This window comes from Choloepus didactylus, chromosome 15 (genome assembly GCF_015220235.1).
Source record: "Choloepus didactylus isolate mChoDid1 chromosome 15, mChoDid1.pri, whole genome shotgun sequence".
Lineage (NCBI taxonomy): Eukaryota > Metazoa > Chordata > Mammalia > Pilosa > Megalonychidae > Choloepus > Choloepus didactylus.
This window is the reverse complement of record NC_051321.1, coordinates 40,884,645-40,909,339: the sequence shown is the minus strand read 5'-3', so window position 1 is coordinate 40,909,339 and position 24,695 is coordinate 40,884,645. Positions and strand designations below refer to the sequence as shown.

The window sequence follows — 24,695 nt, the reverse complement described above, 5'->3', positions numbered from 1 at the left end:
CCAAACTGTTGAGCATCCATGTGAAATGAAGATTCCGTAAGGCAGGGGTGCTGCCTCTAGGAGAACCACTAACCTAGTCTCTCTTAGCTTGTTTCCAATCAGTAAAATGGGGTTCACAATGTTACTAAATAACAGAGCTGTTGTAAGGATTAGTGGTGTGATGAGTGGAAAGCACCTATCACATTGCATGGGGCGCAGGGAATGTTAGCTGTTACTAACATGAATCAAGGCCCTCTTCTCTGCTTGGTTCACTGAATCATCCCAAGATGTTTCAGAGGTCAGGCAAACACAGGATGGGGTGCAGAGAAATGTTACCTACTCTTGGAGTTTTTCAGAGTACTAAATTATCCTCCTGAAACTCAAGGGACAACTATTGTTATGCTGAGATTGCATCTCCCTTCTGGGTCAGCTGTTGGACCCTGAATGAAGCCCTTGGTAAAGACAGGATTGAAAGGAGAGGAGAGAGGTTGATTCTGCCCCTCAAGCAAATAATCAGGAAGCCTTGACTGTCCTGCCCAGGAGTTTGTGAGCACTCACGGTGCCCAGGCTTGCAGCTGGCAGCCTCTACTGCTCCCTGTGGGGCACTGCCCATCAGTTCAGGAAACATTCTGCAGTCTGTGCCCTTTCCCACACTCCCAGCTAGATGGCAATTGTCTTGGTGTTCAACCATCAAGTGCTTGGGCCTTTCAGAAGCCACTGTATATGTTTGCCCTGACTCCTAAGTCTGGGCTGAGTGGTGACATGCAGACTGTTTAATGGGTTGGCCTTCCTAACTCAATACGACATCCTGGCAGAGAATCTTCTCATTAGCACTGCACTGGTCCTTGGGATTCCAGCTTTGGAAGCAAGACAGTTAATGTAGATAAATAATGTTTTGTCTCTGGGTTTCTGGCCCTATCAGAGGATCAGAGGATCAGAGGCTCTGGTTGGGAGCTGCTTGCTTGTTGCAAAAACTCTTGGAGCTCATCCAAGTTCACATTTCCCAGGATGCCTGAGAATAGTCAGTGATTACAAAGCTCTGAAAATGTATATCCTGGTTTCATTCCAGTGCAGCTTAAAAAAAATTAATTACCAAGAGGAGAATATTTCTGTATTTGTTTGGCTTTTGTGGTAGTTGAACACTAAGGGTAAAACTGGAGTCCTTTTTTCGCGTGTGCATTGTTGAATGCCTCCTCTTTCAACATAGTGAGCTCTTCTTGAGTACTTACTATGGGCAAAGTAGCAATGTAAAGGGCAATAAGAGAAAGGTAAGATCCTTCCAGTTTAGTTGGAGAGGAATGTCCCCAGGGTATGGGGTTATGACATAAAGGTATACAGAGGGACAACCGGCATTGGGGAGATAAGATGTAAAGATATTCTCCTTTCTGTTTCATGGTTTAAAGTTTTTCTTTAAAGTATCTTTCCCCTTAATACACCTGCACTTCCCTGCGGCAGGGTTGCTTGAACATTCTGGAAAAGATTTCAAGAGACTTCCTAGTAGTATCTCCTTGAAGCCAAATTGACTCTGAATTATACCTCCCTCCATGAAATCCTTGTTTGGCTCCACATATAGACTCAATCTGTGTTCAACGGAGGATGATGGGAAAATATATTTGTTTTCTTGCCTACTTATATCTGATCTTTTCCTATCCAGATTGTCCACCTTATTACAAGTTTTATTTGTATATTTTTTAATTGTCTTTCCTACTAGAATATATAATCCCTATGGGTATGGACTTGTTCAGAATAGTCTGTCTTGGTAGCCAAATTGAAAAAGCCATAATGAAATCATGGGGACAATTATATAGCATATTATTCACTAAATCCAAGTATACTAGAACTTAGGAATAAACTTTAAAGTTCGAATAGTTTGTTCAATTCAAATAAATCAGGACCTGTTTTATGGTTTTACTCTGTGGGGATTAAACTCATAACTTCATTATGTAATTCCCTATTTTATGAGATAATATAGGCCAGAAAGAGATTTTGAAAAAACTTTAATCAATTTCTTTGTTCACTTATTCATTATTTTCCCCAACAAACATTTATTGAACACCCAGTATGAGTCAGTCACTCCAATTATCACAAAGGTCACATACTTGAGGTCATCTAAGTGGCATTTGTGCACAGTGAGGGAGTTTTAGTGATGTTATTTAAAGAAACTCACTTCTCTCAAAGGTTGAAATGGATGATGGCAAATGTCAACGACACTCAAGGGTATTGTAGAAGAGGTCCCAATCTTTGAGGATGAAGTCAAAGGCATGTGTTCTTTCTGTAATCCATAACTCCAAAGGATAACAATCTCCAGGGCTCAGTAGATTCTGCATGTGACAGTGTAAATGGAGAAACCCTCTGCTAATGTTAGATATTATTATTATTAATACAGTAACAATAACATTCAGAAATGAAATTATGGAACAGAACTCAGGCTTAAGAAACAATGCATTCATTCATTTTTCTAAATAAAAGTCAAATAGCTTAAGCACCCTGCCCCCCTCCTCAGGTAGAGGAGAAATCCAACATCAGTCTTTAGTGGGTACCTTCCTCTCATTGGACTGTACATGATTCCTGGTTCTGGGAACACCTGGGCTGCATGTCATGGTAGCTTTAGAATACAAAGGTCCCTAAACTCTCCCTCTGGGTAAGAGAATCCCAGATTTCCTAGAGTAGAGTCAAGGCACGTAGGGGGAGAGCAGTAGGGGGAAAATGCTTTTCTTTCTTTCCTGAAGAGAACAATACATTTCCTAGTTGGGTTATCCTATCACACTATAATTGCTAGTGGCAAGGAATTTGGCTATCTCTATTTTAAAAACAAAACCTAATTTCGGTTCATGTCAGGCTTCAGGCTCTGGGCCCTGGGCCTTCAAAAGAACCCCCACTAACTCAGACATCCAATGACAGTGCAGTGTCAGCGGCCTGGAGTGATTCCAAAGTCAGCACAAAAGGTAAGATGCTGATACCGTCAAAATTCCCTATGACTCTGCATAGGAAAGTAACTGCTCTAGTTTGCTAATGCTGCCTTTTCGCAAAACACCAGAAATGGATCGGCTTTTATAAAGGGGGTTTATTTGGTTACAAAGTTACAGTCTTAAGGCCATAAAGTGTCCAAGGCAATAGGGTACCTTCACTGGAGGATGGCCAATGGCGTCCAGAAAACCTCTGTTAGCTGGGAAGGCATGTGGCTGTGTCTGCTCCCAACTTCTGGTTTCAAAATGGCTTTCTCCCAGGACATTCCTCTCTAGGCTGCAGTTCCTCAAAAATGTCACTCTTAGTTGCACTTGGGATATTTGTCCTCTCTCAGCTTCTCCAGAGCAAGAGTCTGCTTTCAACGGCTGTCTTCAAACTGTCTCTCATCTGCAACTACTCTCTCAGCTCCTGTGTGTTCTTCAAAGTGGCCCTCTTGGCTGTAGCAAGCTCGCTCCGTCTGTCTGAGCTTGTATAGTGCTCTAGAAAACTAAACAAGGCCCACACTGAATGGGCAGGGCCACACCTCCATGGAAATTATCTAATCAGAGTTATCACCTACAGTTGGGTGGCGACACATCTCCATGGAAACACTCATCAAAGCATTACAATCTAATCAACATAATACGTCTGCCCCACAAGATTGCTTCAAAATAATGGGTTTTGGAGGACATAATACATTCAAACTGGCACAGTACCCTCTGTAGAAGTATGAAAAGAACTTAACTTTAAACATAAGAATCACTAATGTCATGAGATGCTCTTGCCAAGAGGGTCCTGAAGGAATTGAAGCAAATCTCCACACCTCACATTCACTCAGGGGCATGCCCTATGGAGTGCAATGGCTGTGCGTCAAGGCACTGTAGGGTTCTCCAGAGAACAGAACTAACAGGATATATGCATGTGTATGAAGAAATGTCTTTTAAGGAACTGACTCAATGCAGTAATGGAGGCTGGCAAGTCTGAGTTCCATAGGATGTGGCGGGGCAGTTGAGTTGAAGCCTAAGTCCAAAATCCATAGGGGAAGCTGCAGCTGGAAATCCTGAAGGGAATTGATGTTCTGATCTTAAGGCAGAATTTCTTCTTCTCCGGAATCTCTCTCAGTTCCTTGTTCTAAGCCTCCAGCTGATTGGATGAGGCCACCAACATTATCAAGGGTCCATCTCCTTTAAAGTCAACTGGTTGTATGGCTGGTTCCATTTACAAATACCCATAGCAACATCTAGACCAGTGTTTGACCAAACAACTGGACAACCATAAACTAGCCAAGTGACAATCGAAACATAGTAAGTCATAGGCATCATTCAATGGTTCCCTCTCCTCTTCCTCCTCCTCCTTATTCTCTGCCCCAACCCCCTTCTCTATCCACCCTCCAAGTGCATATAACTGGCTTGAATATCTTTAATGTGACCAAAAGGGACTCCACTGTTACTACAAACACCTGCCTGCTCTGTGCCAAGCCCTGGGCAGTGGAGAAAGCTTTGATCTGTCAGTCTGGCTTCTGGTCTGATTTTCCTATTGCCACCTCTGTGGGCTCCCATCTTGGATTGCCTTGGTGGCTCCTGCTGTTTCATAATTCTTATATTCAATATATACTTTTCTTTGTTGTAGAATTGGTTTGGTGGCAGTTATGCCTTTGGATAATCTGGCTTTGGCCCATGCCTTGCTTGGGGATCATGCTCTTTTTGGACTGGCAATAATAGCTGAAAGGGCCCCACTCTGCTGTGATGCACCAGGAGATCTGTCTGTCTAGTCTCCTGGGCCATTCTTGTCAGTCCTTTTAGAGATGGAAGCTCTTTAATACATTTCCTATGAGTTCCTGCCTCAGGACAAGCCCAGCTCCACTAAGGATAATTTCTGAAGTCCTTTTTCATTGGTCTTCCTGGAGTTCGAAGCAAAAACCAAATAGTTTGGTACTCACTACTTATTTCTAAGCTGGGAGCAGTGGGACAAAAGGCTTTGCAGACAAGACAGAGTTAGAATATTGACTTTGTCTCTAACTATTTGTGACCAGCACACAAATTCTTTAGCATCTCTGAGCATCTCTTAAGCCCTACTGTAAAATGGAATTGCACTACCTACGTTTGCGTGTGTGAAACTGCATACCTACCCTGTGAGGAAGAGAGTTATGCAAAAGTGTCTGGCACACATGGATGATCAATAAGTGTTAACTCATACATGAACTCATTCAGTAGGGGTACGGATGGGCTGTGTGAATTCTGGGATAGCGCTTTACTACTCATTTGAAGCAATTGCTTCCTTTTCTTGTATGGCTAATGTTTGCCTTTCACTGAGGCAAGACAGTGATCAAGAGATCACTCCTGGGCTCAGTTTCCCACTTCACACACTCATGAGGTGCCCACTTGGGTTAGTCTCTAGTCTCTCTCAGTGCAGTTTCGTTTACAAAATGGGGGTAATAATGTCTTGCCTTATGATTATTGGAGAGTAAAGTGTAAAAGTATGTAAGTGGTGCACAGTCCTGGACCCATAGTACGTGTCCAAAAACCTTTACCTGATATCAAGTACCACCTACCTCCTCACTCCGATTTGTGGGCAGGAACCACGTCTGAGTCATTCTTGGCCCAGTTTTGGCACGAAGAGGGTCTTCAGCAGCTATTGATGGAAAAACCCACAAATAACCCTTCTTTCCCTGGTTCTCAGGAGAGCCAGTGTGAAGGCCGTAACATTAAATCTGTTGTAGCAATTTAAAGATAAACACCCCCAAAATAGGTTCCTATGGCATTAAATAGGGCAGCTTTCAAATGGGTCATGAGGGAAAGAGCAAAAATCTCAACTGTGTTTACATAAAGGAAGGCTCATAGGACTTGGCTCACATAAGGAAAAAACCCGAATTTCAAACTGAAGGCAAATACATTTATAGTAAAAATCTTAAACATTTGTTAAGTGTTTTTAACTCCCCCCCCAAAAGCCCCCAGAATTTTAAATAAAAACAATGTGATCATAGCATCTTCATAAATGTCTCTATTGGACCAAATTCCCCTTTCTGCCAAGTTTTAGGGCTTGATTAGGTCTGGAGCCTCAGAAGCCTTGCTGTAATGTTTTTTTGTTTTTGTTTTTGTTTTTGTTTTTGTTTCTTGTGTGTGTGAATACAGAAGCCACTGGTGTTTTAAGCAGGAATAGATAAGGAGCTAGTTTATGTTTTTTATAAGCCCAGACTTTTTCTCATTTCTCCTCTACTGTCCTGTGGTCATTCTAAATCCTGTCTTTTGTGCTTTACTTCACATAGGTTTCCCCTTCTACAAAATCCCCTTCCCACTCTGAGTCACGCCAGCCACATACACTGCTCCTTCCTCTGAGCTCTTAGCCTTTGCTTGGATCCTAATCACACTCTGCCCCATGACATCTCATGCTATTATTATCTTCCACATATGCTAGTTAATTAGTTAATTCAACAAGCATGTATGGAACAGCTGCTGTGTGTCAGGCACTGTTCTAAGTGCTGCAGATACAGAGATGATTAGAACATGTCCCTGTTTCCAAGTGGCCTGGCGTTTAGGGGTGGGAGGCAGCTATATAAACAAATCACTGGGGGTTGGGGGTCAGTCCACTGATAGGCATGCCAGGGTTTTATTAGACTGGAGATAAGGGGTCACCAGTCAAATATGGCCCGCAGTGGGGGGCATCTCCAGGGAGGGGACTAAGAGAGACTTTCTAGATGAGAGGAGGTGGGAACTGATTCTTCAAGGCTGAGGGTATGGGGTTCAGAGGGTCAGTGTGAGAAAGACATGGGGGGCAGAAAATGAATGGTGGGAAATTACAAGCAGTTCACTCCGTAAGGAACATTTAGTGGAAGGCTGAGAAGAGTAAGAGATAAGGCTAGAAAATAACAGGTAGGAGGAAAACGTAATACAAACAACACAACACCCAGGATGTTTCTCTTCTGCTAGAAGGAATTCCTGGATCTGAACTGGGAATAAGCCCCAGGGTGGGACATAGAGGTCAGAGGAGTATTCGTTTATTTCTTCATGAACTAGGTATCAGGGATACCACAGTGATCAAAACCAACAGGGATCCTGCCCTCAAGGGGCTTGTGAAGACTGACCAGGGACCAGGGCTATGATACAGGGTGCTAGGAAAGAGCCCTAACCCAGCTTCCGAACCCAGGTAGGCTTCCTGGAGAGGTGTCCCAGGTGGTGTCCTCAGGTCAGCTTTCCCGACTGGTGGGCTTCACGGGGTTGAATGGTAGGGAGTGGGAAAGCTGCTGTGCAGAGAGAAGTCTTAGTGACCCACCTTTCCCAGAACCTCCCAGCCTTCCAGGCCCAAGAAACCAACCAAACCATAGGCCCAGGCTGGAGCAAGGGGGACAGAAAGTGGACCGTGGAAAGGCCTGCAGAGATCTGGCTGTTTTGCGGCCTTTCTGGCCATCTCTTGGAGCATGGGCCTGTTTTGCAAACACAGCAAGTTAGGCCAAATATGTGGGGTTTGGCCCTGGCTCACAAAGAAAACAGTAAGGGATTTTTACCCCCCTTTTCTTTCTAAACTAAATCTTCTCTGGGTACATAATTTATAGAACTCCAGCGAACTGCAGTTTGGCTTTCTTCCCAAGAAAGAAAAACATCTCCTCAGATTTTCCACACAACCACCCCTTCCTGCTGGCTTAATGCCAAGACTTCCCAGCAAGACTGGGACAGGGTGGCTGATGCTCTGGAAAAAGGGGCCGTGGGTGGATATACCAGCACCCCAGGGGCAGTGTGGACAAGAATTTCAGGGTAGTTCAGTGGGGCTGGTTGGTGTTCCACAGAGAAGTGGGAGAGTGAAAAGCAGTGTGTGGGGGTGGGTAGGGGGCAGGAAACAGTAACAGCAGTGCTGCTAGAAACGACGCTGGGACCAGCAGACCCTAGTATAGCTCATGAGAGCTTGCAGAGCACTTTCTCATCTCATCTGAGTCTCCAATAACCACAGGAGGGGGGTGGGACACATACGAATGCTATTCCTATTGAACTGATGAAGAAACCAAGGGAGTTGCAAAGATAATGGAACAGACAACTTGATATTAGCCTGACCCAACTTCAAATCCCACTTCTGCCATTGAGTGACCTTTGGCAGGTTGCAATACCTCTTGGAGCCTCATCTGTGTAATGGGGATACTAGGAATACTTTCCCCAAGGTGCTGTGCTACGGGTGAAATGGTCTCCCAGTGGGGAGGGGCACACGCTCACTCGTTTCTATTGTGATGGCCGGAGAGTCTCCCTACACCCTGGGCCCTGTGGGGCCTGGACCCAGGTGTTCTCACTGCCAGCACTGCCCTTTATGTTGCCTCAGTCCTGCCATCCCCGAACAGAGGCTGTGAGCTTTAATTTGAGACTGGCTGGATATTTCTGGCTCAGTGATTCAGGCTGTAGCTGGGTAGTTGGTAAGTCCAGTAGGTCAGTCTGTAAGTCCAAATTTCTGCCCTACTCGGTGGGAGCAGGCAGCTTCAAAACTTGTATAGTTGGTGCAACTGAAGCTTCAGAACTTGAGCCCTAGTTTGCAATCCGCTTGTTTCCTCTTATAGTCAAGGGCACGTTTCCAAATTCTCCCCCTTCATTTATCATTGTCACTGCCGCTCAGAAAGGTCAGTGTGCATTCCTCTCCGCTGCCCCCACACACTTGGCTCTGCAGAGTGATTCAGACTCCGAGGCAGACTGCCTCGCGTGCAGTAGGCACTGGCAAATGTTTGCTGAGGGGGAGTCTGGGTTGTGCCCCCTACCACGGGCTGGGAGGTCGATGTCAACACAACATTTGTAAAAACAGTATTTCCTTGTCTGAGCCGCTCAATGACTCCTGTATTATAGACCCACATTGTATCCCCATGGAAAAAATCGCACTTTTACAACTTTTCCCTCTGCCTGGAACCCTCTTCCCCACACATGGCTGGCTCCTTCTCACTCAATTCTCAGGCTAAATGTTGCTTTCTTAGGGGCCCTTTGACTGACTGTCTCATATAAATTGGTTCCCCGTGCCCTACCCAAGGCGCAGTCTAGCTTGTCATCCTCCTTTATTTTTTACATGGCCCTCATTCTCTGGAGCTATTTCTTTATTACCTGTCTCCTTCATGACTAGAACGTAAGCTCTGTGAGAGCAGGACTTTGCCTAACTTGGTCACTGTGGTAACCCCAGCGCCTGGCATACTACAGGAGCTTAATAGTTATTTGGTTAATGGATAAGTGAAGCAACCTTAAGATCACAGAGTCCACTGTCTTCGTTTTGCAGAAAAGGCAGCTGACACACCAAAGGGTTAAGATGCCCAATGTCAATTAGCCTGGACCAGAGACCACTACCATGTGCTTTCTCTAGCAGGTTCCTCCTTAATTCCAAAGGGTCTCTGGAACCACGGTATGGTGATGGTCTGCCTTTCTATTTAGGGAGGACTAGTTCAGGTCTCTGAAGAGTTACAGCACAGAAATAGCACCTTGATGGATGTACACCCCAATACACCAAAGGACCATTTGCTTATTTGAGATCAAAATGGGATACATGCAGATGCACGTCTAAACACCCTGAAAAGAAATTAAAACAGGCAAACACTTGGGTAAGGGATGATCACATAAAATGATGTCATCCTGTTGCATGTCTTGTAGCCAGGGAAACACCGTAACTGGGTCACTGCTATTGATGTTGGAGGAGACATTTTCCCTTCTAGATTCTGGAGGAAGAACAGGGGGGCTCTTAAGGAGACAGTGTGGGGCCTGGGCTGGATATTTTCCTCAGAAAATAATTGTGAGGATTAACTGTGAAGAGGCACATAAAGGCCAGCACATTACCTGCTCTGTAAAGGGTAATTCTATCATCCCTGAGCTGGATAATTCTAGCTGAGGACTAACTTACATCCGTGTTTCACTGACTCCCACTGCTTTCCTCATGGGATATGACAGGAGATGACTCATATGAAGATGACTATAATGCGTGTGCTAGCTCTGGTAAAGGGTTATGTAGGGCAGGAAGAAGCTAATAATAATTATTATAAGTGCTACTTATTCACTTATTTTACACTTACTATGTCCCAGGCAGTGTGTGAAGAGCTTGGGTGTATTATGTTATTCAATTCTATGAGGTTGGAACTATTTTTGTCCCATTTAACAGATGAGAAAATAATCACTCAATTCTCTGAGGAAGTATTTTTACCTCGATTTTACAAATGAAAAAAAAAAAAATTAAACTGTGAGAAGTCAAGTGGCTTGCTCATGGTTACTCAGCACGGGGCACAGCCAGAATTCCAGCTGCAGCCCTTGGGCTAATTCCAGAGCCCAGGTACAAAGTGCTTCTCCATCTGGCTTCCCAGGAGGCTGGAAGTGATAGTTGATGAAGATCGGAAGTGGTAGCTTGTTGACTGTCAGTTGCCTATCTTGTCTCTAGCTCTTCGCTTTTGGTAATTGACTATTGACAGCATGTCTCTACTAAAAATTCATAGGGTACATGAAGACATGGATTGTGTGTGTGTGCGCACGCATATGTGTTTGTCTTTCACTAAAAAAAAAATGTATATGTGGAAGCATCTAGCTCAATGCTGGTACAAAATAGGCACTTAAATTGCAGGATCCTTCTGTCTTTATTTCATTACGCTTCCCACAGTGCTTGGCACATAGTAGGTTCTTAACACACATTAGTTGTATGCTATTTTTTTTTTTTTTTTTACTAGTAAGCACTTAGTACTTAAAGAAGCCTAATATTTATTGAGGCTCCATGCTAAGCATTTTCGGGTCTTATCACTTTTTTTTTTATATGTTTTTAACACTGTCGTGGCTTTGTTCAAAACACAGTTGCACAAAAGTATGAACTTCAAAGTTTTTTAAAGAGAGATTCTTTAGGAACTTAATACACTATATATATACTACCATACAAAGAGCATTAAAATAGGACCAAAAACCTCTCTACAAAATATAACACCCACCCTTATTTACTGGCATGAAAATGCCACCCACAAAGCTAAATAAGTTTTAAAAGTTATCTGGAGGCTATTGTTTTCAAACCAACGAACTTTATTTTTTGATTGCACAATAAGATGATTGATAAGAAAGTCAATACATAGATTTAATTTTAAAATAAGTATTTTATAATCTGGTAAGTAATGCAATGAAAATTTTTATGGGGCATTTCAATTGTTAAAAAGGAGTAAAATGTTAAGTCTTTTGGAGATCTCAATCCCCCCAGCAAACTTACCCAAGAATTTTATTTCAGTTGTGCACATTTTTTAGTTTCTCCACAAATAACTTCATAATTTTTACTTTAAAACCCCAAAGTATTACATTCTAAAATAAAAAAATAAAAAGTAGAACTATACTCAGTAATTTAAATGTGTCCCAGTATTCAAACATAACTTCAATTAATCTGCTGACACCAACTTAAAAAATATTTACAAATACTCAAAACAAAGGGGAAAAAAATTTAGATGGCTGAGTGAAGCCTCCACGACAAAAGAGAAGATGTACTTGTCTACTCATTATAATTTATTTACTAGCCATACAAGGAACACATACATGCATACTCACACCTATCCCAAATACTTTTATATTTTTACTGGACATCCATTTAGAGACAAATCTTAATTTTAATATCAATTTAGCTTCAAATAATTTTCCAACTGGCTACTATATTCTGATTAAATGCTGTAATGTCTGGTAATGCTTTTAACTGTATGAAAAATAACTAAAAATTAAAAATATTTTGCAAAGTAGTATTCAAATCATTTGGGAAGCCAATTCAAAAATATTGACATGTATGTCTCATTAATTATCAACAAGGCAATTGTTCTGACTTTTGAAGAACAATGATGCTGCTTCCGAAAGCCTCCCCTGCTTCCTTCTCTCCATCCTACCAATACAGTCCATACATGCTATCAACAAAAAGAGATTTACATTTAAGCAGAACCTGTTGCATAAAACTGTATGGGTAACAATATTTGTATCGGAGAAAATACTCAATTTCTTTCACTTGGTCTTTTAAAACTAAGAGATCTGAAAAAGTGGTTCTGATATAAGACTAAAGGTTTTCCTGGGTATCCACAAGTTTTCCAACTTTTTTTTTTTTCCTTTGAGATAGAGGGAAGGTAGTGCAACAAGAAAGGTAGGTGATCATAAAGGAATTGCTGAGAGGAAAAAGAATGCACACCTAAAAACAAAACAAAATAAACTCCTGGCATGTCGTGATCTGCAGCTTGAAGGAAAAAGAGCTCACCTACATATCTCTGAACTTAGTATAAGCAATTTTTCCTTCAAAAATAAAATCTTATTAGTCACCAGGCTTAACAGAGGTTTCAGAAGCCTCCATAAAATCCATGAGCTCTATTGCTGAATAGAACCTTTACAATTCTGCTTCTACTTTCCAAGTTACACATGTGACAGAAAGTACCCAAATACTGTCAGCCAAAAAAAAAAAAAAAATCATTGTCTTTAAACTAAAGGTTGCTGGGTCACCTCTGAAAAAAAACCAACTTACCATTCAAGAGACTATTGCCATTCCATATTAAAGCCTACTGTGATTTCGATTTGTTTATAAATAACTTTAAAACCTTATGATGAAACACACCATACTAAACCTGTGTATATGCTATCATGTTTTAATTATGGGCTAAAAATGACTAATACAGTGAACTTGAATTAGAAAAATTAAGATTCCAAGTCATTGCTAGGGAATTTCACAATGGGCATCAAAGAATTTTTCTCTACATACAATATGTTCACAAACAGACTAATAAATCTTATTTGGAATGATAAGAAGGCAAAAATAGTAAAACCACACTTTTTCTATAAAAAGTTATATGTTATCTTCAGGGATAGCTATCATACATGAAGAAACAAAGATGACATGATTGCTCTACTGCAAATCCAGGAACATTAGGGAAACTAGTCTTAGAATGATCTAGTCATCTTCTTCCTCTCCATCATCTTCAGCATCTTGTTTCCTCTTCTCCCCTAGAAGCCCTTCTTCCTCTTCCTCCTCTCCTCCTTCTTCAACATAGTCATCATCATCATCTTCTTCATCCTGAATCTCTTCTTTAAGTATGAGGCCCACTTCTTCTCCCTCTTCCAATTCTGATCCTGCTTCATCTTCATCCTCATCTTCCTCCTCTTCTTCATATCCTTCAGGTGGACCAGCTTCATCTTCCTCTTCCTCTCCATCATATTCATCTCCATCCTCACCTTCTTCCTCTTCAGAGAATGGTGCTTCATTATCCTCCTGATCAAATCCATCTAAATATGTGATTTGCTGCAGTGGTTCAAAAATACTTTCTCTATAATCTTCCAGGTTTGTGATCTCACAGTTAAACAAGTCAAGGCTTTTACAATTTTTAAGATTTTACAGAGCTTCTACTGTGCTGAGATCTTTGATTTTGTTTCTACTCAGATTGACGTAGGTCAGATTTGGACATTTCTCTGCCAGGACTTCCAAGCCTCCAGAAATTATATTGTCACTAAGTTCCAACTTCCAAAGTTTATTTAAGCTGGGAAGCCTGGCTAGTGAATTTAGTTCCACATTAGCCATACTCAGAAACTCTAGTTCTTTAAAAGTATCATTCAGGCCCTCAGTTTCCCCAATGACACAGCAGCAATTATCGAGGACTAACTTGGTTACCTCTTCCAGAATTCTGTTCCTTAACTCCAGGTAATTCTTTTCTTCATCTCCATGTCCTCCTCTTTCTCTTCTGCTACTACTCTCCCCCTTCCCTTTTCCTGTCTTTCCCACAACCCCCAACCCTACAATTTAAAAAGCTGTGGAAATGAATGAAAAGAAATGCAAATAGAACACTCACCACCAACAGATAGGTGTGGGGAAGAAAAAAAGAGAATAGCAAATGGAGTCCAAGGAGTTGGGACTCAGGTCTTATCACTTTTGTCTCTTACACTCATCCAATGAGGCAAGTGGGGTTAACATCCCCATTTAGCAATGGGGCTTCCTATTCAACAGAAGAGAAAAGAGGCTCCCAGAGATTAGACAGTCTGCCCCAGGACTCTGAGCTATCAAGCTGGTAAGTGGCAGAGCCAAGGGTTTGAATGAATGGGGTCTCAGACTCTCTTCCCATGGTTCCCACACTGACCACTACCGAGGAAAATGAATGTCTGTCACTCTCCAGTGATCTGTCTGGGCCACAGCTTGAAGCTTAACATTTCTTAGAAACCTTATTTCTTTCAAAAATTCACACCATCATTGCTTTCTAATATACCCAGGATTAAGTCAATCTAAATCAATATTTTGAACTTTGACTAGTTTCATTACTTAACTCATCTTTTCTCTCAATCTACACTTTATCTTGATACTTCAAAGAGAGGCAAATTATTTTTTTCTGTGGCTTCCCGTTTTCCTGGCAACCACTGCATGTCTCTAAGGATATGCATGCTCCAGGTTGGGCAGGGGGCTAGAGGGCTCTGACAAGCTTCCTAAGAAGGCTGTGAACTGGAATTCAGCTGGCTGGCAGAGCGCAAACTGCCACCTCAACTTTACATCCTTCCCCCACCCCACCCCCAATCCTCCCTCACCTTATATCCTGGTAATGGCAGAGCAAAGTGGAGGCACGACATAGAGCCCGGCACATAGTAGGGCCCCAGGATCATATAAATGAATAGCTGGCTGGCTGGATCCCCTTGGTAAGGCCAATGGCCTGGGAGAGGCTAAGGAGAGCTTTTATATTATAAAAATGCTCCTTGGAGGAGGAGGCTGCAACCACCAAAAACCTCTGAATCTTTTCTAGACCTTCTCAGGCTGTTATTGCTATTGCTGAGAACCCTGGCTTGAACCCTAAATGTCAGTTTGGGTTCTTCTGCTGCCAATACTGGGCATTTGTAATCAATTAGGAAGGTAGATATGTTAATCACGATATAACTGAGAAGGCCCTAGAGAACTTCTAGTCCAGTCATCCCATTTTACAGATAAGAATTTGAGGCACAGAGAGGGAAAACGAATGGTCCAAGGTTACACATTCTCCTGCCCTTTCTTCCTTTCAACAGACCCCCAGTCTTGCTTGTTACTGGGCAGCCACGGTTTCAGGAAAGACTAACACCCCTCTCTTTCTCCAGAGAATGAATCTCGATCGATAGGCCTAAGCCAGTTATAGTAATTCCATCTCCCTTAGCAGTGACTGGTTTCGGGTGAGAATGTGATATAGTTCCAATCAATGAAACATGAAGGCAAGCCTGCTGATGCACAACTTTGGGGAAAGTTTCCCTCCCTCTTAAAGAGCAATGATAGTAAGGGCTACACAATCTTAGGAGTTTTGTTGTTGTTGTTTGTTTGTTTTTCATGAGAATAAGAGGTTTGGAGTAATGTCACCCAAGAAAGGCCAACTTGAGGACAAATGCCAACACACTGCAGATGACAAAGTGGAACGATAAGAACCTGAGCCCATGATGGTGTTCCTCAGCCACTGAATTAACCAGCTCTGGAACTGCTCTACCTCGGGACTTCTTGTCAAATGATATAATAAAATGTCTTTATTGTTTAAAATAGTTGACTTGGGTTTTCTGTTACCTGCAACCCAAAGCATCATAATTGATACACACAAACAAGTAGGATCAGATTCCCAATCCAGTGTTTAGGTAGCTTTTCTTGGAATGAGTCTGGGGTAATCCCCTTGACTACCAGGAGATAACACGGGAGGTAAAGAGAAGCCTGTGATTAGTAACTGCGTAGTTGCTAATCGTGCTCCTGAAGAGAACCAGAGATTCCCAGGAAGATCTCACAGGCAAACCTATTATGTGGACTTGAATCTTGTAATCAGGATTAGGGTTGGTGTCACGAGGCAGAAAACACAAAAGAAAAATGTTTTACACCACAAGATTGGGGAATTTCCATAAGTTATCAGGGACTGAGACTCCACATCTCTGATCCATCATTCCTAGGATGTGGCCCTAATTCTCATGTCCAAAATGGCTGCTAGAGATCCACCATCACATCTGTGTCCCACACAGCCAAATGAAAAAGGAGGAAGAAGAGTGTTAGTCCCCTTTTATGGCTGAAATAGGATCTTATTGTTCTTTGAACTGCTGTTCCTCATCCCTTCCCCTCTTTTCTCTTTGCCTCCACAATACCAGCATAGGGGCTCAAGGTGGATTTTACAGTCTACCATATTTTGGATTTAGTTTTCTAATATGTAAGTGCTCAAGAAATGTTTGTTTCTGATAATGATGTGAGTATATGGCTCCCTTTGCAATCCAGCTTCTAAGGCACGGGTCACACTCAATGCTTTACAGGCCAAGCAGAAAGAAATGGAATGGGGAAAAAAGCAGTTCCATATAAGAAAAATGAGAAACAGTGGCAACTGTCATGAACTGGAGAGGATAACCCCCTAGAAAGGAGGTTATCATTATTCAGCTCCAGAAAATTGTCAACTGGAAATATAAACTCCATGTTGTCAGATTTTCCATTATTTTATAGAAGCTTGAAACATCTGTATTTTAATGTTAACTGTGATTTCTAAATGTTAGGCCAACATTGTGTGTGTGTTGGGTTGGGACTGCCTTGAGGCCAGATTTTGTACCTGATTAATTCAGCACAATCTGGCCCGTAACAGGTAATTCATTCAATTTTTGTTGAAAGAATAAATTAAAGTTTTTCCAATTGCTTTCTTCCTCCTAGAAGACTGGATGAAACATCTAGAACAAATGATGAAAGAAAAAGACATGTATCTTTGCCATGTATTAGTTAGTTGTTCCAGTATCTCAACTTTCTCTCTCAAACTAGGCTTTAAGCAACTTGAAGGCAGAGATCATGTTCTCCATCTCATCAGCCCTCCCAAAGTTCCACATGATACCTCCTCTGCCTTCTCACTGGATAGAATATACTACACTTCTGGGAGCCTGGGAAATTTACTCTTTTAGGTGAGTGACAACCGTTCAGCTGAGAACTGGAGTTCTTTTACTAACAAAGAAGGGGGCAAGGGTATTGGGAAATAACTAGCAGTCTTTTCCACATGACTTTGAAGAGAAAACTAAAGGCTGCTGCAATTGGCAGTCACTTAACTCCACGCTTTAGTAAATAGCATGAGTTATAAGATGTGAGAACTAGAAGCAGTCATAAAGGCTTCCATTCCAACTCACTCATTTTATGGGTGAGGATATTTGAGCACTAGAGTAGCAAAGGATTATGCCCAGGGTCATATGATAAAAGAGGCAGTCATTCTAACTCTCAGTCTTGACCCCATGTCTCCACTAACTCATTAATATCCAAATTCCAGTGTTCAGTCCATATTGCATCTTCCCTGCCATCCTCATCACCCAGGCTCTCTCACCTTACCACCACCCCCTGAACTCATTACCATCTCTCCTTTCTTAATCAATTCTTCACTAATATCTCAGTCCCTCCAGCCCCAGGATGGCTCATGGTTTTCATCTCAGAGAGCAACCAGTATTGGTTAGTAGAGGCTTCCAGAATGGTCTCCTATGGGAAATTCTGAGGGCTCGGTGGGAAAGAGTAATGGGATTGGTTAATGAGGTCTGCTTGGTTGTTGCTAGAGAAATAGTGACTCTTGGGGTAAGAATTTGTTATCTGAGCCCTGGCTTCCTTAATTCTAGAGGGGAGGAAAGAGTCCCATTCACGGGCATATTCTGCAAGGCGTCTGCACTCATAGACCCTTTTCCTGCAAGCTAGTGAGCCTCCTGTCGCAATGCAGCCATGTGTGAGGTGAGTGGGTGGTGGTGTGACTTATCAGAAGCTCAAGGCCATCCATCACCCTGTGCACAGATTGCAACAGGGCACCTGGGGCAGGACAGCTGATCCTGCCTTACACCAGAAAGATAACTCTTATCACCACTCTGCAAACAGCTTGTAAAAATAGACAGGATTAGGCTGTGACCAGTGCCTGAGTTACCAAGACAGCCACCCAGACTCCGGTGACAGCTCTGTCACAGGCTTGATGCTAAATTTATCTTCCCCATATTGACAAGGACAGTGTCAGGGAGCACGCCGGCTGCACGATCTTGCCCATCATGTGGGGAGAACCTCCCAACTGCTCTCAGAGTCTATTCCTGAATCAAGCTTCTGCCCAGACCGAGAATAGATTCTTGCGTCCTGATCAACTGTCCTACTTGTGGCCTCCAGTTGGAAACCACTTGTCACACCCTGACAAGCATGTGGGCAGCTGTGGAGAAGGTAGCAGGACCCTTGAGGGAATTCATTACATCAGGGAGGGCAAACCTGCCTCATGGACCGTGGGAAAGGAAGAAGCCCTGATGCTTTCCAGGGCTTTAGTGGTGGTGGTGGTGGGGTGCTGGGAGAGCCCCCTCCACTTTTGCAAATCCACAGAAGGTGATAGTCTGATTCACTTCTAAGTAAATCCCTTGTGTTTGGTCAGATGTGACCATTCTTTCCCGAACACTTCATTTCTTTGAATAGCATATAAGTGTTAGCCAACGTGGTTAAAATTTTTAATTACACAAATATTATACCAATACATTTTTATTGTAAAAACGTTCAAACAATACAGAAGTAAACAGAGAAAAAAAGAAAAGTCCCCTTCCTCTTGCCCCTAACCTCTCTCTGTCTCTACCTTCCTCACCAGAAGTAACTGTGGTTAACAGTCTGACATATATCTTCTATACCTTTTCTGATGCAAACATCATCCAGCACACCACAACACCTGCAAAATGCACACATATACATATAGTATAGTATAGTATAGTACAGTATAGTATAGTATGGTGCTGCATAATATAAGAGGTTACAAGTAATCACTTTAAGAGACTGGGTTCAAATAGCTACACGTCCTTGGCAAATAACTTTGCTTCTGTGTGTCTTGGTTTCCACCTCTGTAAAATAAGGAAAGCATTAATTACTCTCTACCTCATAGAGTTGTTGTGAGGATTAAATGTCAGTACTTTTAAACCAGTGAATAACAGAGTAAGAGCTTTGAGTCTTATTATTCCATATACAAATGAAGAGGTCATATTTGCTATCCATTGCTGTGTAACAAATTACCCCAAAACTCAGAGCCTTAAAATAGCAAGCATTTATTATCTCACAGTCTCTGTGGGCCAAGAATCTAGGAGCAGCTTAGCTGGGTGGTTCTGGCTCAGAGCCTCTTGTGTTGTTGGATGTTGGCAGGGCTGCAACCATCTGAAGGTTTGACTGGATGCGGAGCATCTGCTTCCAAGATGGTGCACTCAGCTGGCTGATTGCAGGAAGCTTCAGCTCCTTGCCACATGGGTGTCTCTGCAGGCTGCTTGACTGTCCTTGTGACATGGCAGCCAAATTCCCCCGGACTGAGCAGTCTGAGAATAGGTGAGGAGGAACTCACAGTACCTTTTATGACAGTCTTTGGAGCTGCACACCATCACTTCCACTTCACTCTATCCACTAGAACTGAATTACCAAGTCCAGCCCAAGGGGTTGGAGGGATCGATCAGAGTTGCAACAAAAACTTTATTGACCTATTTTAAAACCACTGCAGAGGTTATCTTAGACATAAAGAGGATTGTCCCTTATGTGTTGTCTTGTAATTTGCTTTTTTCATTTAATAAAACATCTTGGAGATCTTTCCTTACCACCAGGGATGGAACTGCCTCACTCTTTCTGCTGTCTGCTGTTTCATTGTAAAGGTATACCATAGTTTCTTTAACCATTCCCCTTTTGGTGGGCATTTAGGTTTACTTTTCTTTCTTTGCAGAGAGGAAGAGCCTGAGTGAGGAGAGGAGGTACTTCTCAGAGATCCATAGTGCAGAGGAAAGCTTCCAAATACCTAATTCCAGTAAATTAGCAATTGTAGCAGGGAGCAGAGACTTGTAGATTCCAAGTGAGCCAGACCGGTTATCAGCCCTGGACACACGTAGACAGTCACACAGGGAGCACTTACACACAGGATTATCACCACTGATCCCAGAGCAGCTGCTGCTGCTTCTGGCCTTGCTTTTATGCTCCCTCCTGAGTAAGGCATGCCTGGGATCCCAATGTATGTCTCCAACTGAATGTGCAGCTGTGATAGCCAAGTGTTTATAGCATTAGACATTAAACTCCAATGAGGTCTCCTCATGCTGATTTGACCCTTACTCATCGTGACAGATAATTTTAGCTGGCTATCCCATATCTACCTCTCCCCTCTCCCCTCATACTGCAAGCTCTTCTTATTGCCCAGGTTTTGTTTAGGATGGCAGTGGCCTGGCCTCAGGGGTTGAATCATGATTGGTCAAAGTCAATGACTGTAATTCCATTCTCCAGATACTTACTTTTCCAGCCTCCCTTGCAGCTAGGGGTGGTCCATGTAACAGTTTTGGCCAATGAAGCCTACGCAGAAGTCTGCTGAGAGACTTCTTAGAAATCTTTTGCACTCTTAATAATCATATCTGCTAGTACCATTCTAGCTTCTCTTTCTACTTTCAGCACAGATATAATAGCTAGAGCTGTGGCAGTCATATTGTGACGTGAGGTTATAAGCACAAAGTTGAAAAACCACCGTGCTGAAGATCTGGGGTGGAAGGAAGCACCCCGGGATTTTGATGACATTGTTGAGCTGCTATAACAACTATGGACTATCTACCCACAGACTTTTTTTTACGGAGAAAAAACAACCATTTTTTAAAGGTACTGCTAGCTGGAATTTATGTTTCCTGCAGCTGAGAGCATTCCTGATTCATTCCTCCTTCTCCGTAAGCTTTGTGGGCACAGGGACTCCAATATGCTTCCCATCGAGTCCCCAGTGCCAAGAACTAAGCCTGGAAAACAGCAAACACTTGATGAATGAACAAACTGAACTGAGTATCTTCTTAAGCACTAGGAGTTTCTCTATAAAAGCTTTAGCCTTTTGGGGACTCATCTCTACTGGTACCCACGTAGCTGCCAAATTTCTGGCTAAGCAGAGATGGGGATTCCCTGGACATACAGATGGGTTCCGGATACAAAGGCCATTGCCATAACTGCTCTGTTATACAATATCCTTCAACTTGCTTAGCCAAAGTTTCATCCCTAGGAAAATAAGACATCAAATCACTCTGTAAAATCAGAGAGATAACAATTCTCTTCATCCTTCTAAACATTCTTGGATAGGATCAGGGTAGGCTAGTCTTATATCAAATTCTGCTCGTAAGTGGTGTCTAGCAAGGGAGAGACCAGGGAACACCTTCCGTTTGGTGATCGCAAATTTAGGGAATGTTGGCTGGTACATTATCCAGCCGGAAGAATAATATCTTCTGGAAAGTGAAGTGGTTCTTTAGTGAAGTGAGAGAAAATATTTTAAGAGTCTAATTAACCATTGACGTAAGGAGATACTGAGTTAAAAGAAGAAGAAGAAGAAGAACAGAACAGAATCCTGAGTTCATTGAATGTAACTGGGCTCTTTTAGACAATACCAGAACCAACCTCAAGTCACACACATGGGTACAAAATAAGGGCTAAATTAGCCTTTAATCACTGAACTTCTGCTAAATTTAAGTTATAGCATCTTAATTTTCTAGTGTATTATAGTAGAAAGAGAAGGATTTTGGGGGTCTGCAGACCTAGTTGGAACCCACCTTCCACTCTTTACTATGTGATTCTGGGTCAATTACATTTTCTGAGCCTTGGTTTTATCATTTGTAATAATATCTGCCTCACAGGGTTGGTATGAAGATTTAAATAAAATAACACAGGCTAAATAGTCACATAGTATTACTACCAGTACTATCACTACTACTATTACTACCATTGCTACTACTATCACTACCATAACCACTGCTACTACTACCACTGCCACTAGTACTATTACTACCATTACCACCACTACCACTATCACAATCATTACCACTACTACTATCACCATTACCACTACCTTACACTATTACCACTACCATTACTACTACCACTACCTTATCACTACTTCTACTACTACTACTACTGCTACTACTACTATTACTATCATTACCACTGCTACCACCACTACTATTGCTGCCATTGCTACTACTACCACTAGTACTACTACTACCACTACCTTACCATTATTGCCACTACCTCACCACTATGATTACTACTACTACCATGACCACTATTACTTCAACCATCACTACTACCACTACTACTATCATTAGCATTGCTATACTACCACTACTACTATTGCTACCATTACCACTACTATAACCACTATTACTTTTACTACAATTGCCACTACTACTATTACTACCATTACCACTACTACTATCACTACCACATTACCACATCTTCCACTACCACTACTACTACCACTAGTACAACTGCTGCTACTCTGCTGCTATTGCTTTATTTATAATAGAAAACCCAGAGCAGACTCCCCATCACCGTTCATTCTATTCTGTTCCTGAAGGAGGTATTTTAAATGAGGAAGATAAACCTTCCTTTCAATGAACTAGAAGGAGAAACTCATAGACTCAAATTTCTCTTCCCTCTTGAAAACAAATCATCTCCCTCTGGGTTTTGGAAGGAGCATCTGGCAGGGAAATTGGTCTTGTGGCTTTAGACTGAAGGAGACAAGAGAGACGCTGTCTCCATCACCCACCTCCCCTGTGACCATGCTCTGGATCTGAAGCCCTGGCAGGAGGCACACCACGGACTTCTGCTGTTCTGTGAGCAGGGCTGTGTGTTTAGTTCTGTTGATTTCCTTCCTAGTTTCCCCACTCCTCCAAGTCCCTGAATATAAGAGATTGCTCCCTGGCCCCCAACCCCACAAACATTGCAGCAAGTCATTTAAGGTCTGCTCAAACAGCACGTGTGAGGACAGCATGTGGCCAACACGGAATTCTGTCCCTTGGGTCCCCTCTCCCCCTGTAGGAGGGACTGTCTCCAATGATGACCACAATGATGACAAAAGCAATACTTCTAATTCATGAGGAACAGTATGCCTTCCTTTTTAAGAAGTATTTTTTCCTCTTCAAAAACGTAATGCACTTCCACTACGGAAAATACAGACAAGCAAGATGAGAAACATAAAACTACCCATAATCAGAGTTAAACAGTAATAACAATGTACATGCTTTCAGTCTTTTTTCTATGCATATTTATATACTTTATTTTCAAAGTGGAATGCAATCATACTCCATAACATAGTCTTCATATATTTTCATTAATCGGTGAGAAATCACAAACCGCTTTCCATGTTTTTAAATACTTGTCATCAGCATTGTTTTTAATGGCTCATGGAATTCTCTGTTACAGGGGTACCATCATTTACTAGTTTATTAAACCAGTTCCTGGTGATTGGGCATTTAGGTTAACAGTTTTTCACTCTTTCTAACAATGCCATGGTGATTAGCAGCCTTTGCATTCAGCCATGTTTATTCCCCCAGGGTCTATGCCTAGCAAATGATTTGCTGGGTGGAAGGATATGCATAGTTTAAAGGTTTTAAAAATACATATTGCCAAATTGCTTTCCCAGAAAGGCTCTGTAAATTTGCAGTGTGTATGGCAGCACCTCACACTTTTCAAGGTGATTTCTCAGTAGATCCCCACACAATTCTGTACAATTGGCAGGGCAATTACTGTTATTCACATTTTCAAAGCTGAGAGAACTCGAGTGCAGAGAGGTTATGAAAGGTATTCCCAGGTAGCGAATGAAGTGAGTTGCCATATAGAGACGTTGGGTGTGATAAAACAATTAAATGCTGGGGGAAAGTAAACAAAACAAAATGACTAGGTAGTTGCTCTGAAGCTCTTCTTTTGGGTAGTCATTAGATCTTGGGACAAATGCCTGTTGGGCCTTTGGCAATAAAACCATTCATCAGCATACAGGAGAAAGTTTATCTTTCTATTTTCTGTCCTGAGAGAAGGCACTTGGGGAGTCAGGATCCAGCTCATCCAAGTCTCCAGAGAGGTTAAGTGACTTAGCCAAGGCTGATCAGTGAGTCAGTGGCCACCTCAGAACCAGAAGCCCAGGTCTCCTGACTCCTGGACTCTCTGGGACAAATTACATACTTCTCCAAGAGAACTAAGCTCTTGCCAGTGACCAAGTCTCTCAAACACCTATAGTTGTCTAGCTTAGAGAGATGACCTGGGTATCCTGCTAAAATGCAGGTTATGGTTCAACAGATCTGGGGTGAGGCCGAGATTCTGCATTTTCTAGCAAATTCTCAGGTGATGCTGATGGTCCAGACCAACTCTTTGAGTAGGAAATGGCTTGAGCATGGCTCAGATTTGTTTATCAAAGCAAATGACCTACATAAAGAGAGGGCTTATTGACAAACAGCACAGCATTTTAAATGCTGATGACTGGTTGTTATGAGAGCCTTAAAATAACAAGCCAACATGAGACCAACTCAACAGGCCCAAGGTAGGTTTGGGACTGTGGTGGCCAAAGGATGTTCATCCTCACCCAACAACAGCATAGTTAGCCCCTTCATTATGTGGAAGAAGCCCCAGAAAGGCAGTAAGAATGAAAGCCACTTTGTTTAACATTCTAAAGGCGTTTCCAGTGTCCCCTCAGAGTCCTCATTAATTACCTGGAGAATTACCAAGGGGTTCTTGGATGGGATGTGAGCCTCCTTCCACTGCAGCTCGCCAGCCCGTATGACACTTGGATGATGAAAAAGCAACACTTGACAAGGAGAGAAGAGGAAATGAGCCCAGGAACAGAAACAAAGGGGCTTTGGCTTGTGAGATTTCTAAATCACAGGCACGGTTTGCCCTCTTGCAAGTAAAGGAAAAGATGCCAGCGTTGGCAGTTTGGAGCATGGAACTTTGGGATTGCGATAGATATGGGTGTAGGCAAGGGATGGGCACTTGGTGCCCTGGAGGAGTGAAGGGACCAGGGCTAGACAGGGAGGAGGACTGTGAGAGCTTGTTGTTTCTCTCTAGGAGGAGGAACGAGGAAATGCTGGCATTAAAACCAG

General features: G+C 42.4%; 1 pseudogene; it reads right to left on the bottom strand.

The window, feature by feature from the left end:
- Window positions 1–12,801: 12,801 nt before the first annotated feature.
- LOC119510509 lies at window positions 12,802–13,568 on the bottom strand (annotated as a pseudogene).
- Between the last annotated feature and the right edge of the window lie 11,127 nt (window positions 13,569–24,695).